This window comes from Arachis stenosperma, chromosome 2 (genome assembly GCF_014773155.1).
Source record: "Arachis stenosperma cultivar V10309 chromosome 2, arast.V10309.gnm1.PFL2, whole genome shotgun sequence".
In the NCBI taxonomy this organism is placed as follows: Eukaryota; Viridiplantae; Streptophyta; class Magnoliopsida; order Fabales; family Fabaceae; genus Arachis; species Arachis stenosperma.
Genome location: NC_080378.1, coordinates 85,387,885 through 85,400,685, shown reverse-complemented (window position 1 = coordinate 85,400,685; position 12,801 = coordinate 85,387,885). Strand labels below are relative to the sequence as shown.

Sequence of the window (12,801 nt, the reverse complement as noted above, 5' to 3'; positions counted from 1 at the left end):
AAAAATCTATCAAAAAATCCGTCTGTAATTACAGACAGAAAATTCGTCTAAAAATCTGTCTGTAATTACAGATGAAAAATCTGTCTGTAATTATAGACGAAAAATTCGTCGAAAAGTTCGTCATTTTCGAGAAATGGATGGAGAATTTACAGAGGAAAAATTCGTCGGTAACTGGTAAAAATCCATCGGTAAATAATTTCTGACGGGGCTTTTACAGAAGGACAAAATCCGTCGGTAACCAAAAATTCGTCTGTAATAAAGACTAAATCTGTCTGTATTAATCCATTTTCTAGTTGTGAATATAAACATGAAAAAGAGATATTATTATTCTTAACAAACAAATTTTCTTTCTCTTTGAAACTCACATCACCTTTTTTTGAAACACCAACTCTAATCACATAAAAAATCAAGGATAACTGGAAGAAATAGAAGACATATAACATTACCTTGATAGCTGAAAGACTCCAATACCGAATTAGTTTGCGGAATTAAATCTCAGGGATCTCTAATGGTCGGTTCTTTATCATTTCTTTATTTGTGTTGTACTTCAAGAAATGTTCTTTTTTTAATTCGCTCTTGTATTTTTTCCATACACGGCAAAATCCCCGCATTACCCATGGCTTTGAACTTATTGAAAGAATGAACTTTTGTTATGCAACACAATACATTAGAATGCCAAAGGTTAGCACAAACAAAATAATAAATAAATAAACTGTCCATAATTCCATATTTACATACGTTGGCATACTTCCACATGTCTTCCTTAAGATTATCAGGCACACCATGTCAACTAGTATATAACAAAGTCACAAAGCGAGGATTTCTAACTGTTGTACCCAAAAGTTGGCCTAGGTTAGATACGACCTCCTTGGTTGGACCAATAGGCTGCCCTTTTAAAAAATCCATCTCCTGTCGATCATTAGAATCAGTGGCATGAAGTTTTTTTCCTAAGGTCTTGTCACGAGTTTTTTTTATAGTGCCTAAGTCCAATTAGAATAACAGAATTTTAAGTCTACCTAATTGAAAAGTAATACAAGCTATAATTAGACAATAAAGTAGACAAGAAAAGTACCTTCATTAATAGCTTATCCTCTACTACCCTCAATATTTGTAGCATCATACTCATCTTTCTCATTCCTTTTTTGTTTGATTCTATGCTCAGGTCACTTGTATCTTTTCCCTCCTCATTAGAACTTGCATCATCTTGGTCCATTGTATCATCTTCAACAGTTCTTTGATTCTCAGTTTTGGAGTTCTTTTTAGCTTGAAACATTGTCTCATTCCTACTTTGGAGGTTCTTTTCAGCAGCCTTTGAATTATTTCCATTATGCTTACATTCTTGAAAATGTGACTTTGGTTGGACCTTCTTTTTCTTCTTCAGAGCTCTAGTTTGCTCTTCAAATGCATTTTCTACTATTGTGATGGGTTGTTTTCTTATTGGATCTTTTGGGCCTTGAGCTTGCGAGCAAACTTTCTTATTGTCAACCATGATCTTCTCTCTCTTAATATTATATTATTGTAGCAATTTAACACTTGATTTAACTTGCATAAACTCAAAGGAATTTTTTTTTGGACTTTTTCGTTTCATGATTTTTTTTCCTGAGGTAATTATTCTTTTATTTTTTAGTGATCTCCCTTTTCTCCATTCTGCATACACAAGAAATAAATGAAAAAAATATTATTTTATTAATTAAATAAACATAATCAGCACAAGCAAGTAATTAAATAAGTAAAACAACCAACAAAAGTAAATCATTTAGGATACTACCAAAAAAATGCGAAAATAAACACATGTCAAAATGTTTCAAAATAAACATCCTCCATGTACTCATCATATTCACTTTCCTCGTCTTCCTCACAACATTGTTTGGCAAACATGTTTGGATCCATATCTATGATGGAAGCTTGTAGATCATTCCTCACTAGATCAACTTAGCCATTATCATTTGGAAAATTTGGAATCATTTCATATTCACATGTCTCCCTTGCATATATTATGGGAAAATCAGACTAAAGGTTGTCACTTATTCTAAATAAATCTCTCAGAATTATTTTCATAACATAGTGTTTGTCACTCACATATGGGTCTTGCACATAAAAGCATTCGTTTACTTGAGATGCTAACACAAATGATTCTTCTTGGTAGCATTTTTTACTGAAATACATATATGAGAGACCAAAGTTGTCTTTTGCAACTGTATACTACTCACACTTAAATATGACTACTTTAAATTGGTTATAATAATCTAACTCAAACATATCAACTATTCTACCATAGTAGGTTACTTTTGCTTCAATTGGGTTCTTATCTTTCACACTAGCAAAACTAGGAGTCAATGCCTCTAATGTGACACCACAATTTTGAGTTTTACGTCTCGCATCACAGTGCCTTGTATGGAACCTGTACCCGTTGATAACAAAACCTGAAAATCTTTTCGCAACTCTATTTGGAGCCCTAACCAACCCTTTTGCCCAACCAAGCACATCTTTTTTCATGGCACAAACTTTAAACCATTCTGAGAATTGTTGACTATGGTCTTTGGTTTTCTCCCATTTTATTCTGTGTGGATTGTTATCATTAACTTGACTTTCATTCTCTCTAAAGAGATCAAATATTCTTATGTCTTTAAGGTCAAAACGAGCAGCTGCATGATTTTTTGTCTTTCCGGGAATATCCAAAAGAGTTTCTATTATGCTATCAACTATGTTCTTCTTTATGTGCATGACATCAAGATTATGTCTAAAGATGTTGTACTTCCAATATGGTAATTTTAAAAATATTGACTGCTTTTTTCAATTTGATAGGCCATTCTTTGATTTCCTTTGCTTCTTTCCAAAAGAGTTATCTACCTCTTGCAATATCTCAAATATAGTTGTTCCCTCTAACAACTAGGGTGGAGACCTAAGTTTAGTTTTTCCATTGAATGATCTTTTGTTATGCCTCCATGGATGATTCATGGGTAAAAACCTTCGATGATCCATATAAACAGTCTTGTGACTATGTTTCAAAGAGATAGAAGAAGTCTCATCATTACAAGATGGACAAGCCAATTTTTCCTTTGTACTCCAACTAGATAACATAGCATACGTAGGAAAGTCATTAATTGTCCATAAAAGACACGATCTCATGTTGAATATTTTGTTTTTTGAAGAACCATATGTTTCTATACCTGACTCTCATAGTTTTTTTAATTCTTCAATTAGCTGTTGAAGAAAGACATCAATGTCATTTCCTGGTGATTGTGGTCCAAGAATGAGTACAGAGAGCATAAATAATCAGGCTTCATGCTCATTTAAGGGGGTAGATCATACACCATCAGAACAACATGCTATGTACTATATGTACTGCTCAAAGTTTGAAATAGATTGAACCCGTCACTTGCTAAGCCTAGTCTCATATTATAAGGCTCTTTCGCAAAATCTTCATGTCGAATGTCAAATACTTTCCATGATTCACCTTCTGCAAGATACCTTAACGAGCCATCTTTAACACGTTCATTATGATGGCAAGACATAGCTTTAACCGTCCTTGTGCACATGAAAAGTCTTTGAAGTTTGGGAATCAAAGGAAAATGCCTTAGAATTTTCGCAACAACTTTATGAGGCTTTCTAGACGAGGTTACATCATCCTCTTCTACAACATGGTGCTCAATATAACGTGATCTTCCATAGACATGGCACGATGTATCATTCTCATGACCCTTTTAATACAACATGCAGTCATTGGAACATACATCAATCTTTTGGTAGTCAAGACCCAAATTCTTGATTATATTCTTGGTTTTATCAAAAGAAGTAGGAATATTCAAATATGACATTCCTTCTTTCAATAATTCCAAGAGAGAATTGAACGACGCGTTACTCCAACCATGCAAGCATTTTAACAAGTAAAGACGAAGGGTAAAAGATAATATTGTGAATCCTTTACACCCGGGGTATAATTCTTGGATTGCCTCGTCTACCAATTTATAAAATTCCTTTGTACATTTGTTTGGTCCTGTATTTTTTCCATCAAATTGTATAATATCTCTAAATGTATCATGTAATACCTAATCAATGTTATCATTATAGTTATATTCTCCATTTGTGTCACTATCAACATGCATAGCAACAAGTGATTTTCCATGATTAAACCATCGCTTATAGCCTTCTACGAATCTGTGGCATATTAAACAGTTGTACACGCCATCTTTCTTTAACCAAAGTCTATTACAACACTTTTCATATGGGAATTGAATTTCTTCCCCTTGAGGAATTCCCACTGATGAAAAAGTAAAGTGTAAAAACCTTTCTACACTGAGTTGATATTCTTTCAAATGACGAGGTGTATCCATCCAATCCTTGGAGACATTGATGATTGGATTTTTGACGGTTTAGAATTTCACTAATGAAATCTCGTTGTAAAGTATAATTTCTAAACCAACAATAATCCTTTCATACAAAAGATTTTTTGTCACTAAAACAAACCCCTAAATTTATAAACCGAAGTATTGAAACATCGGGTCATTCTCCCTAGGAATTACAATAAAGTGTCTTGTTATTGGTTGTGAGTTATTTTGGGGTTTTTGAGATTTTAGACAAGAAATATAAATGGCAAAGAAAATAAACTAACAACTAACAAAGCTCTTGGAAAGATATGAGAACTAGAAGTCCTATCCTAGTTATCCTCCTCAATTGTGATAACAAATTGTCTATTACTCCCACTTAGTTAACCTCTAACCATGGAGGAAAGTCAAGTGGATGAATCAATTTGATTCCTCAGGTCCTAATCAATTCCTAAAGGAAAGACTAGCTTTAGAGGCATTCAAATCAATTAGCAACTTCTAATTATCAATCAACAAAGGAATTAGATAACTCAAGAGTCACTAAATACTTTACCTAGGCCAAGAGGAACAAAACCTACACTAAAATCCAATCAAGCATTTCATCAAACACTTGGAAAGAACAAAAGAAAAGCATAGTAAATTGACAACAAGAATAAAATCTAACAACAATTATTGAAAAGAATTAACAACAACAATCAAAAGAAACACATTTATTATGAATTACCTTGATTAAATTGAAAGAAAGTAGAAGAAACAAAAGTAGATCTACAACAAAACACAAGAACAACATAAAAGAGATTACAACAAAGGAATGGAAGAAGAATGAATGTAACTACAAGGAATTGAGAAGATAGAAGTAGAAGAAGATGAATTAAAATCTAGATCTAAGAACTAAACCTAATCCTAATCCTAATCCTAGAGAGAAGTGAGAGCTTCTCTCTCTAGAAACTAACTCTAACTACTAAACTAAGCTAAACTAAACTAATGGTAACTAACTTGTGTTTCCCTCTTCACTCCTTGGGTTAAATAGCATCAGAAATGAGTTGGATTGGGCCCACAAGGCTTTAGAATTCGCTGGCCACGTTTTGCTTTAAGTGAACCAGGTGGCAGCAACGGCGCGTGCGCATACTATGCTCGTACGCATTACCATGCGCGGTTCAACCATAGCAAATCTTATATCGTTTCGAAGCCCCAGATGTTAGCTTTCCAACCCAACTGAAACCGCATCATTTGGATTTCTGTAGCTCAAGTTATGGTCAATTAAGTGCGAAGAGGTCGGCTTGACAGCTTTTGCCTTTCCTTTATTTCTCCATGAGTTCTCCATTTCTACATGCTTTTCCTTTATTCCCTTGGTCCAATCCTTGCCTCTTAAATCTGAAATCACTTAGCAAACATATCAAGGCATCTAATAGAATCAAGGAGAATTAGATTTAGCTAATTTTAAGTCCTAAAAAGCATGTTTTCACTCTTAAGCACAATTAAAGGAGAAGTTATAAAACTATGCTATTTCAATGGATAAATGTGGGTAAAAGGTTATAAAATCCCCTAAATCAAGCACAAGATAAACCCTACAAATGGAGTTTATCAGACATCCATCAAAAACCTATATATTTCAAATAGATAGCTAAGTTCCCAATCTAAAGTCCTTATTGTTAGTCTCACTAACTGCAAATCTAGCTTCCTATTTAACTAATTAAGAGACAATATTTTTCCAGCCTCCAAAATACTTTAAAGACAACTAACAAAAAATAACAAAGAAAATTGAATTTTAGCGATTCTTAAAGAAGGCCCTGAAATGAGTGCCTCGGGAAAGCACTTAAGCAGTACACATAACATGAATAACAAATTAATGGATGTTGTTTTAAAGTTTAGCAAATTGATAACAAAAATGGTTAATGATAAAAGCAATTCAAGGATCCAACCAACAATGGGTATCCTTGTTTCAAACATTATACATTAGTAAGGGTTTTGGAAGCAAAAATTGTCCAACCACTTATTAAGACTATATAACATACGAGTGTAGTTTATACAAGGTTAGGACATAGAGAACCACGATCACATGACCTCCAATGATAGAGTAATTAAAACAAATTCCACTTTTGATTTCATTAGCATAGTGGCCTCTATAGAAGCTGTCGGAGTTTTTAAAATTAAACTAAAATTAAGATAGCCAACTAGCACCGTAGAAGCTAAATCCATACCCCAATAGCAACAGCAGTACCACAGTGGAAGCAAACCAAGAGAGGTGGTTGTGGCAACAGCAGCAAAAAGACAACTACCAAAAGCCTGAAATAAAAAAAAATAGACTTAAATATTCAGTTCAGGAAGTAAACTAATAGCAAGCAAGCAAACACAAGATTTAGTTCAAGAAAACAAACACAAAGTGTCTATGATGATTATTTGAGTGGCTTAAAGAGTAAAATATATGTTCAAAATTATTTTTTACCAATGTTAAAAAAAACTACTGGACTAGTTACAAAATTTCCTTATACATATATATAAGTATAAACCGTTATCTTAATTTAATTAGAGGTTTCTTAGAAAGTTTTCCTTATCTATCTTAATTTAATTGGTGGTTCTATTACAAAACAAAAAAATAATAATAACTTAATATTTATTAGCTTAGTTGCCTTTATAGAAGCTGCCAGAGTCTTTTAAATTAAACTATAAATGTTCGGGAAAAATGCTTACTTCCATTCATAGACTGAAGTTGGAAAGCAGCAACTAGGATTAAAGTAGCTCGTATTTTGAAAATAAATTCAAGTGAAAAGTATAGACTAAAATTAAGATAGTCAACAAGCACTGCAGAGTAGAAAATAAATCCGTACCACTGTAGCAGCTGCAGTACCACAACGGAAGCAAACCAAGAGAGGTGGCAGCAGTAGCAGCGAAAAGACAACTACTAAAAGCCTGAAATAAAAAATTAAATAAATACTAATAATTAATATGTGGTTTCCAATATTTTCCAACAACATGCCTCACTCACTGATTTGTCATTTCAAGATTTAGTTCAAGTTTAGACATATAAAAAAATCATCAAACAAACACAAGGTTCAGTTCAAGGTTAGACATAGAAAAAATTCAACAAAAGATACCAGATTCGGTTCATCAGGAAGTAAACTAACAGCAAGCAAGAAACACACAAGATTCAATTCAAGCAAACAAATGTATAATAAAATGTAGATGAGACTGGAAAGACAAAACCAAATGACTTCACATTTTTCTCTAATTTGCAAAGAATTAGAAGCACAGTAAAGACATTATCATAATATGAGTGTATATTAGCAACAATCACTGGTGTGGTACAACCTACAAGTATGCATGTATTTCTACAAAAATTGACAAACTTTATATAATAAAATAGAAAACACATCATTTTCAACATTAAACAAGTCTAAATAGTTTAATAATAATAATAATAATAATAATAATAATAATAATAATAATAATAATAATAGGAGCAGGCACATGCTCGTTCAAATAATAAAAATCAGTCAGCATGAGAGAAATAAAGAAGAAACAATAGCAAAAAGAAATGTAAAAAATACAATAATGTTAAAGCAAAAAAACAGCATTAGTAAACTAGACTTCACAGATAGTAGAATTTCAATTCTCATTTTCTCAAAGGCTGTCACATAGCTGGGCAATGGGCAGCAGAAGGAATATCGATAAAATATTCAAAATTTAATTTAAAATCATTATTACAAATTTATAAATATATCTTTTAAAAATTTCCTGTCTACAAACACATCATAAACCATGCTTCAATGGGCCATCCCTCCAATTATGTGGTTACATTTTATAAAACAACTAAAAATTATACAAGTTAAAATTATACAGGGCACATGTGTTGTCCTAAGGAACCAAATGACCCGATATAATACAATAGAAATGTCTCATTCTTAAAAAAAAAGTTTGAGGTTAATCTCTTTCAAATATTCACTGTTGTCAAAATTCAAAACATTCAAGGAGACTAAGTTCTGAAAGAAGAAAAACATCAAAACAGAAAAAAAAAGTCGAACAAATAACCATGTGAATTTAGTATACATAGCCTATGAACAAGTTGCAGTGTGAATTTAGGGACTATAATCACATGCTTCCCACGGATTGAAGTGTCTTTCCCATGTGGTCACACACTCATCTACAAATTCATAACAATAAAATATTTCTCAATAATAATTCCAACACACAAAAATAGATATCTGTAATTAGTAATTAATTAACATTATTTGTTTGTTCATATAATATAATAATATAATAACTCTTTAAGAATCTACAACAAAGCTTTTATGGTATCATCACTACATCTTGTTACAAATCTCAGCATGAAATTGTGCTATTCTTGTCATGAAATGAAAACAGAAGAAACCAATTAGCAAAACTTGTAAGACACTTATGTAAACTAGATACGCAGTTAAAAAGAAAAGGAAAAAAAAGAATCAGATTCATTCATGAATGCCAAATTCCACTCAATGTTATTTACATAACCAGAACTAACAATCTTTTTTCTCCTCACTATTATTGCAACACAACACACCATCATTACCTAAGTTTCCAAAATAATGGCCCTTATCAGAGGAGCAGAGAACAGAGAGAAGAGATACTTACCTTGTAGTGTTTAAGGTGAGGGTTGAGCACCGATTGAGGGAGACGCAAAAATGATTGAGGCAACATTTTAGGGTTTGCGAGAGAGATACTGCTGAGGGATGAGGGCACGCCAATGCACGGTGCGCAGATGGAGGAGCGCCGATATAGAGTTGCGAATCCAACGACACAGCTTGCGTTGATAGTGCGAGGGTTGGTGTGAAAAAGGGTTGTGAAGGAGCTAGGTGCGACAGGGAGAGGGCTGGGTGAATGAGTTCTCAATAGTGATGAAGATGAAGGGCTAGGAGAGAGGGCATTTGGGTGCGAGGGTACTCATCGGAGAGAGGGCAGCTAAGTGCGACGGTCCTCATCGGCAGTGATGAAGACAAAGGGCAGCTGTTGGGCGCAACGACTTCTTTAGGGTTAATTGGTTTCTCTTCTATAGGGTTAAAATTAACGTGTAAAGTGTTTTCACTTGTATAGTGTTAAAAGTGAAAATATGTAAAAAAATAAAATGTTTGGAAAAGATGGGTGGAAAATTGAATTTTGAGTGGGAACTCTATGGTACCCTTTTTTAGGGTGCCCAAATAATTAGAGGATATAGGCATGCTTTAAAAATTGTGATAATTGGAAGACAAACTAGCCATGCCTTAAAATCGTACTTGTTTTTCTATGTGATCACGTTTTTGAAGTGTGGCAAAAAAGCGTGGCTAAATCACTATTCAGTCACTACCCTCATAAAAACGTGCCGAAATCCCTAGCGTGGCAAAAAAAGCATCGCCAAATCACAAATCAGCGGGCACCCTCATAAAAGCGTGGCCATTGATCACTTTTGGCCACACTTTAAAAGTGTGGCAAGAAAAAAGTGTGTCGATGGTGCACAAAATTGTGATTCATTATTTTCACAACTCAACAGTCCCCGGTAATAGCTCCAAAAACTTGGTGCTCAATACCATGGTCTAAACATAATATCACAACTTCGCACAACTAACCAGCAAGTGCACTGGGTCGTCCAAGTAATAAACCTTACACGAGTAAGGATCGATCCCATGGAGATTGTTGGTATGAAGCAAGCTATGGTCATCTTGTAAATCTCAATCAGGCAGATTCAAATGGTTATGGATGATATATGAATAAAGCATAAAATAAAGATAGAGATACTTATGTAATTCATTGGTGAGAATTTCAGATAAGCGTATGGAGATGCTTTGTCCCTTCCGTCTCTCTGCTTTCCTACTGTCTTCATCCAATCCTTCTTACTCCTTTCCATGGCAAGCTGTATGTTGGGCATCACCGTTGTCAGTGGCTACAATCCCGTCCTCTCAGTGAAAATGTTCAACGCACCCTGTCACGACACGGCTAATCATCTGTCGGTTCTCAATCAGGTTGGAGTAGAATCCATTGATTCTTTTGCGTCTGTCACTAACGCCCAGCCTTCAGGAGTTTGAAGCTCGTCACAGTCATTCAATCATTGAATCCTACTCAGAATACCACAGACAAGGTTTAGACCTTCCGGATTCTCTTGAATGCCGCCATCAATTCTAGCTTATACCACGAAGATTCCGATTAAGGAATCCAAGAGATAAACATTCAAGCCTTGTTTGCTTGTAGAACGGGAGTGGTTGTTAGGCACGCGTTCAAAAGTGAGAATGATGATGAGCGTCACATAATCATCACATTCATCAAGTTCTTGAGTGCGAATGAATATCTTGGAATAAGAACAAGCTGAATTGAATAGAAGAACAATAGTAATTGCATTAATACTCGAGGTACAGCAGAGCTCCACACCTTAATCTATGGTGTGTAGAAACTCCACCGTTGAAAATACATAAGAACAAAAGTGATCATTGGCTTCGGCCCCAAAGAGGGAACCAGAAGAACCAAGATGAAAATACAATAGCAAAAGGTCCTATTTGTAGAGAACTAGTAGCCTAGGGTTTACAGAAATGAGTAAATGACATAAAAATCCACTTTCGGGCCCACTTGGTGTGTGCTTGGCCTGATCATTGAAGCATTTTCGTGTAGAGACTTTTCTTGGAGTTAAACGCCATCTTTTGTGCCAGTTTGGGCAATTAACTCCCATTCTTGTGCCAGTTCCGGCGTTTAACGCCGGGCAGTTTTGAGCTGATTTGGAACGCCGGTTTGGGCCATCAAATCTTGGGCAAAGTATGGACTATTATACATTGATGGAAAGCCCAGGATATCTACTTTCCAACGCTGTTGAGATCGCGCCAATTGGGCTTCTGTAGCTCCAGAAAATTTACTTCGAGTGCAGGGAGGTCAGAATCCAACAGCATCTGCAGTCCTTTTCAGTCTCTGAATCAGATTTTTGCTCAAGTCCCTCAATTTCAGCCAGAAAATACCTGAAATCACAAAAAAACACACAAACTCATAGTAAAGTCTAGAAAAGTGAATTTTAACTAAAAACTAATAAAAATATACTAAAAACTAACTAAATCCTACTAGAAACATACTAAAAACAATGCCAAAAGCGTATAAATTATCCGCTCATCACAACACCAAACTTAAATTGTTGCTTGTCCTCAAGCAACTGAAAATGAAATAAGATAAAAAGAAGAGAATATGCAATGAATTCCAAAAATATCTATGAAGATCAGTATTAATTAGATGAGCGGGGCTTTTAGCTTTTTGCCTCTGAATAGTTTTGGCATCTCACTCTATCCTTTGAAATTCAGAATGATTGGCTTCTATAGGAACTCAGAATCTAGATAGTGTTATTGATTCTCCTAGTTAAGTATGATGATTCTTGAACACAGCTACTTTATGAGTCTTGGCCGTGGCCTAAAGCACTCTGTTTTCCAGTATTACCACCGGATACATACATGCCACAGACACATAATTGGGTGAATCTTTTCAGATTGTGACTCAACTTTGCTAGAGTCCCAAATTAGAGGTGTCCAGGGTTCTTAAGCACACTCTTTTTGCCTTTGATCACAACTTTATTTCTTTCTTTTTCTTTCTTTTTCTCTTTCTCCCTTTTTTTCTCGTTTTTTTTCGCTTCTTTTTTTTGTATTCACTGCTTTTTCTTGCTTCAAGAATCATTTTTATGATTTTTCAGATCCTCAGTAACATGTCTCTTTTTTTCATCATTCTTTCAAGAGCCAACCAATCATGAACAACAAATTCAAAAGACATATGCACTGTTTAAGCATACATTCAGAAAACAAAAGTATTGCCACCACATCAAAATAATTAATCTGTTATAAAATTTAAAATTCATGCAATTCTTATCTTTTTCAATTAAGAACATTTTTCATTTAAGAAAGGTGATGGATTCATAGGACATTCATAACTTTAAGGCATAGACACTAAGACACTAATGATCACAAGACACAAACATAGATAAACATAAGCATAATTTTCGAAAAATAGGAAAATAAAGAACAAGGAGATTAAAGAACGGGTCCACCTTAGTGATGGCAGCTCGTTCTTCCTCTTGAAGATCTTATGGAGTGCTTGAGCTCCTCAATGTCTCTTCCTTGCCTTTGTTGCTCCTCTCTCATGATTCTTTGATCTTCTCTAATTTCATGGAGGAGGATGGAATGTTCTTGGTGCTCCACCCTTAGTTGTCCCATGTTGGAACTCAATTCTCCTAGGGAGGTGTTGATTTGCTCCCAATAGTTTTCTGGAGGAAAGTGCATCCCTTGAGATGTTGAGGTGATTGGTGAATGGGTGAAGAAGAGAGAGAGTGGTGGTGGGGTAGGTGGGGATCCTGTGGGGTCCACAGATCCTGAGGTGTCAAGGAAAAGTCATCCCTGCACCAAGTGGCGAGCAAAATTGCTCTCTGTGCCAATTCTGGCGTTAAACACCGTGCTGGTGCCCATTTCTGGCGATTAACGCCAGCTTCTTGCCCTTTCCTGGCGTTTAACGC

The 12,801-nt window shown here is 34.9% G+C and overlaps 1 long non-coding RNA gene across 1 annotated transcript; it reads right to left on the bottom strand.

Annotated features, from left to right (window-relative positions):
• Window positions 1–5,054: 5,054 nt before the first annotated feature.
• On the bottom strand, window positions 5,055–9,336 carry LOC130960714 (uncharacterized). The gene is made up of 3 exons (XR_009079225.1): window positions 8,934–9,336; window positions 7,154–7,235; window positions 5,055–6,611 (listed from the first exon to the last, which is right to left on the bottom strand). It is a non-coding gene; the product is annotated as an uncharacterized LOC130960714 (long non-coding RNA).
• Window positions 9,337–12,801: the final 3,465 nt, after the last annotated feature.